The sequence below is a fragment of the Hordeum vulgare genome, chromosome 6H (genome assembly GCF_904849725.1).
Source record: "Hordeum vulgare subsp. vulgare chromosome 6H, MorexV3_pseudomolecules_assembly, whole genome shotgun sequence".
NCBI lineage: Eukaryota > Viridiplantae > Streptophyta > Magnoliopsida > Poales > Poaceae > Hordeum > Hordeum vulgare.
In genome coordinates this window covers 103,143,078-103,148,325 of record NC_058523.1, presented here as the reverse complement: position 1 = coordinate 103,148,325, position 5,248 = coordinate 103,143,078, and the positions used below count along the sequence as shown (strand labels likewise).

Here is a 5,248-nt window from a genome sequence, read left to right as displayed (position 1 = left end):
GTGTTAATGATCTCTTGACGGGCTATTGCAATGCTTCTGGTCAGTGGGTTAACATGGAGAAATCCTCAATCTTTTTCAGTAAGGGTGTTCCTGAACCTTCTCGTGATGCCATTAAAAACATCCTTGATGTCCATAATGAATCATTATCAGAGAAGTATCTTTGCTTGCCATCTCATGTTGGTAGGGCAAAGGAGGGGTCCTTCAAGTACATAAAGGACAGATTTTGGTCGAAAGTGCAAGGCCCGATGGAGAAGTGCTTATCGGCAGGAGGTAAGGAGGTCCTTATAAAGTCTATTGCTCAGGCTATTCGCACTTATTTGATGTCATGTTTCAAGATTCCGAGGGGCCTGTGTGAACATATCAACAAAATAATTCGCAAATTTTGGTTGGGCTGCAAGGATGGCCAGAGGAAGACCACTTGGGTCTCATGGAGAACTATGACAAAACCTAAGTTTATGGGTGGTTTGGGCTTCACAGACATGGAGCTGTTTAACCTAGCTTTACTAGCACGGAAAGCATCGCGATTATTACAAGACCCACACTCGCTAAGTGCTCGTATTCTCAAAGCAAGATACTTCCCTGATTGTAACCTGATTGATGCTACAATAGGATCATCGCCATCGTAGGTGTGGCGTTCTTTGTTGGAAGGCAGGGATGTGCTGGCGCTTGGTCTGATAGAGCGGATTGGTACAGGACAGGATACTAAAATCTGGATCAAGAATTGGCTGCCGAAAGACTATAATATTCGACCGATATGTGCCCGATCGACGAACCCTCCATCTCTTGTCTCGGCTCTCATCGATCATGTCATGCGGGCGTGGGATATGCCAGCTCTCACTAAACACTTCATTGCCCCTAATGTCGAGGTGATCCTCAACATACCGCTTAGCACCCGGACTAAGAATGATTTCTCGGCTTGGCATTACGACAGGCGCGGAGTTTTCTCAGTTCATTCGGCGTACATGATGCTCTCAGTTGTCAAGATCCAGCGAGAGGATTGGTTGGAGCATAGACCAGGGCACTCAAATATTGCACCTGATAAATCTTCCTGGTCGCAACTCTGGAAGGTAAAGGTGCCATCAAAGGTTTGGGTTTTTCCCTGGAGATTAGCACATACATCGATCCCTATAGGCCAGGTTCGGCATGACAAACACATGGCGGAGTCCTCAGCTTGCTCAATTTGTAGCGCGGACGAGGATACCTGGCGGCATCCCCTCCTGAGCTGCCGCATGGCCAGGTGTGTTTGGGCTTTGGGTGACGAGGAACTATTAGAGCATGTGATATCAATTCAGATTGAGGATGCGAGACTTTGGTTGTTTTGGCTATTTGAAACCACAAGTCAACTAGATACTGCCCGAATGCTGGTTACTATGTTGGCGATTTGGTTGGCAGGGAGAAAGGCTATTCATGACGAAGAATTTCAGAGCCCTTTCTCCACGATGTGCTTCATCACGCGATTTCTAGAGGAGCTGGATATAGCTGCGGTTAGAACCTCGAGAGGAAGCCCCTCTACGATCGTGACTCCTAAGTCCAAGGTATGGTTGCCTCCTGTTGGTAATGCGGCTAAGTTGAATTGTGATGGGGGAGTTTCGTCCTTGGGTGAGAAAGGAGTTGCGGTTGTTGTCTGTCGTGATAGTGCACGCAGATTCTTGGGAGCTTCAGCACAGGTTTTTGATGGCCTCATAGATCGAGTAGTTTGGAAGCGCATGCTTGGAGTGAAGCTCTTGCACTTGCTCGGGATTTGAATCTTCACGATTTGGTAGTAGCCTCGGACTGTTTGGAGGTGATCTCGAATATCAAGAATGTGGCTTCACCAACCTATGCCCATGTTCTAAGAGAAATTGACTTTAGTAGGAATAATTTTCGTTCTGTTATTTTCCGATTTGAACGTAGGGAAAATAATTTCGAGGCCCACTCGATAGCCAAGGGAGTTGCGTCTCTGTCCGTGAGTCGCCACGTGTGGCTAGGGATCCTACCACACATTGCTTGTATTCCGGATGTCTTGAGCTTTGAATAAAAACCCTAGTTACCCTAAAAAAATCAATCTTGGTTTTGTGAACGTTCTGGCAGGTTCCATCAACTTTTCCGGTTTTGGGAACCTTCTCTTGAACCTTTCTCTCTTTTTATTTACCTTTTTTTTATTTTCTTTGTTATCTATTTTTCTTTTTTGGTTCTCTTTTTCTTTTCGTTCTTATTTTATTTTATTTTTCAAGTTTAATTTTATCACAAATTTGTAGAAATGTAAAAAAAAATATTCACAAATATTTACAACTTTTGGTAATTTAAAAATATTCCGATTTTATGGTTTTGTTCACAAATTTTAAAAATGTTCATATTTTGGAAATTTCCTTGCATATGGAAAAAGAGTTATTAAAATTCAGAAAATGTTCACACTTTTACAATATTGTTCAGGATTAGTTTTTTCACGTTTTCAAAAATTGTTTTGAAATTCAAAAACAATTTCGCATTTTTATTCATTGATTTTTTCCGAATTATAGATTTTAATGGATGTTCAGAAGATTCAAATGTTTGCATTTTGTAGATTTTGTACATATTTTAGAATTTTCTTTTCCTATTTTCAATATTTTGTTCAGAAATGCCTAAACGGTTTAAAATTTAGAAATTTGAAAAGCAATCACTTTCAGAAAATAGTTTTTTTAAATAATGTTCGGGATTTCAAAAAATGTTTCTCTTTTCAAAAATTGTTCACAAATTTCAGAAATACTCTTGTTTTCATATTTTGTTCAAGTATTACCAAAGTTGATTTGTTTTTTGAAATGCTAGTACATTTTTTGAATCACAAACATTTTTACGAAAACCGTACACATATTTGAGAATGAGACTATTTTTTAAAACACGGACTTTTTAAGTAAAACGTCAATTATTTTTTCAAAAGGACAACAATTTTTTAAACACAAATATTTTTATGAAATCGTGATTTTTTTTAAACAAGAATATTAACATAAATCCCAGATTTTTAAAACACGAATATTTTTGAAAAATTCATGCATTTTTGTGATTATGTGAACCATTTTTCAAACACAAACATTTTTTAAAATATGAACACATTTTGAAAACTAAAACATTTTTACAGTTTCGGATTATTTTTCTTAAGCACTAACGTTGATATAAAAATTGTGAACAAGATTTTGAACATGGGAACATTTCTTGAAATTCAGAAAAAAACGAAAATATCAAACAAAAGATATAGGAAAAGGAAAAGGATAATAAGGAAAGGAAGAAAATGAAAATGAAAACCGGAATATTTTTTTGAAAAATAAGATCATTTTTGGAAAATCCCAAATGTTTGCTGAAGTTATGAACAATTTTTGTAATACGATCATTTTTTGACATTTAGAACATTTTTTAATATGAATATTTTCCAAAATTTAGAAACAATTTTGCAACATTAACTTAGTTTAGAAAAGGTTAAATAACCTTGAAATGTAAAAAAGTGAAAAAGAATAAAAAAGAAACGTAAAACAAAATAAATAAAAAGATACAGAAAAAGAATAAAAAGTAAAACAAGAATACTTTTTACGCCGTAGTACTGGGCTGGCTCATTCAGGGACCCCTGTACGTCGCGTCCTCTATTTGACACAGGGTGCGTCAAACAGCTAGTTACTACCAGTCAGCGATGCGACCTTTTCTCATAGAAAAGAAGAAGCAGTTCCTCGTGCGCCATTGTAAGGCAGCCTGAGATGATTATGGGCAGGAGTCATTAATGTGCGAGCGCTTCTTGCAGGGAGTACTAATGCGTTCTTAGCCATCACCATATGGCTCTGATTGCTTCCTTCGAATTTTGTTTTTTATTTTTTCGTACATGTTTTTGGTTTTTTAGATTTTTTAGAGATTCCGTTTTCCATCAGTTTTTCTTAGTTTGATGAAAAAAATTAAAAAGAAATTGACGCACAAAAACACTTTTTTGTGTTTTTCACGAGGCACGGTGTGCCTTCTGGAAAACGGGAAAAACACTATTATATTTTTACGAGAGACATAGTTTTGCTTTTGCGAGAGGCGCGGTTTTTACTTCCGCAAGAGGGACGGTTTTGCCTTCATGAGAGACGCGGTCATGCCTCTCGGAAAGGGAAAAAATAACATGTTTTCTGGGGGTTTTCGCGAGATGCATGGTTTTGCTTCCGCGAAAGGCACGATTTTGCTTTTCGAAAAAGGAAAAATAATGTGTTTTTCTTTTCCGTGAGAGGCATGGTTTTGTTTTCGCGGGAGACACGGTTTGGCCTTCGTGAAAGGCACGGCCGTGTCTCTCAGAAAGTAAAAACACGAAAAAATGTGTTTGTTGGTTTTATTTTCCTATCGCGAGAGTCATGGTTTTTTAGGTCATTTTTTTTATGAAAAGAAAGTTTGTCAAAACCTATCAACATGGTATTTAGTTTTGAATATCTTAACGCGAGAAATCCAACGATGAAAATATTTTGAGTTTTGGATGTACAGTTTAGAAGATAAAATGTTTTGAAAATACAAATCTACGAAACAAAAAAAATTCAGGTTGGGACAAATGACACGCATGTAATGCGACACTTGTCGTAATCTTAAGAGATAAGAGTGATCTTTAAAAAAAATCCTAATTAGTGATTTAATTGTGGGCATCGTTTGTCTTGTATAAAAACTTCCAAGCCCAATACGATGGTCAATACAGAGCCGAAGGTTTCCCAACCGCAGGTCAATAGATGTTTTAGTACCACCTCGTTTGAGTAGAGCGTGAACTCGGTTTGATGAAGCGCACAGGCTACATTAAGGCATACCTTTTTTTTTTTATCTTTTGGCTAAGATCAAGTGTAGTGTTTGTTTTTATTAGTTTAATATTTTATATATAATTATGTAAGATCCATTTTTACAATGATATTAAATTTATTTTTTATATGAGAGAGGATCCATCAAAATAGCTCGCTATTGGGTCCTCACGTGTCGCTTTGAGGTTGCACTACTATCTAAACCGGGCACACCCCAACCAAACCAATATAAAAGTTTGTCAAAGCATTTGTTCTTAAATAGGAAATTAGATGGCATGAGGTTGGTCCAAACAAATATTTTTAAATTGATAAAAATTGTAAACTACTTTATATGCTCACTTGAAGTAAGTTTACATAAATATTAGGCCGATGCAAATCTGAATCTGATTGAGAACATTGTCATTATGGGTAATGCAAGTTTTCTATAGGGTCTTAGAGAGCCTAAATATTTCCTTAGCTGGGGGTTTAATCTTGAATAAGTTTACATCAAAATCACA

The 5,248-nt window shown here is 37.0% G+C and overlaps 1 non-coding gene across 1 annotated transcript; it reads left to right on the top strand.

Moving 5' to 3' along the window:
* The first annotated feature begins 4,764 nt into the window (after positions 1-4,764).
* On the top strand, positions 4,765-4,969 carry LOC123406458. The gene has a single exon (XR_006612160.1). It is a non-coding gene; the product is annotated as a U2 spliceosomal RNA (small nuclear RNA).
* The last annotated feature ends 279 nt before the right edge of the window (positions 4,970-5,248 follow it).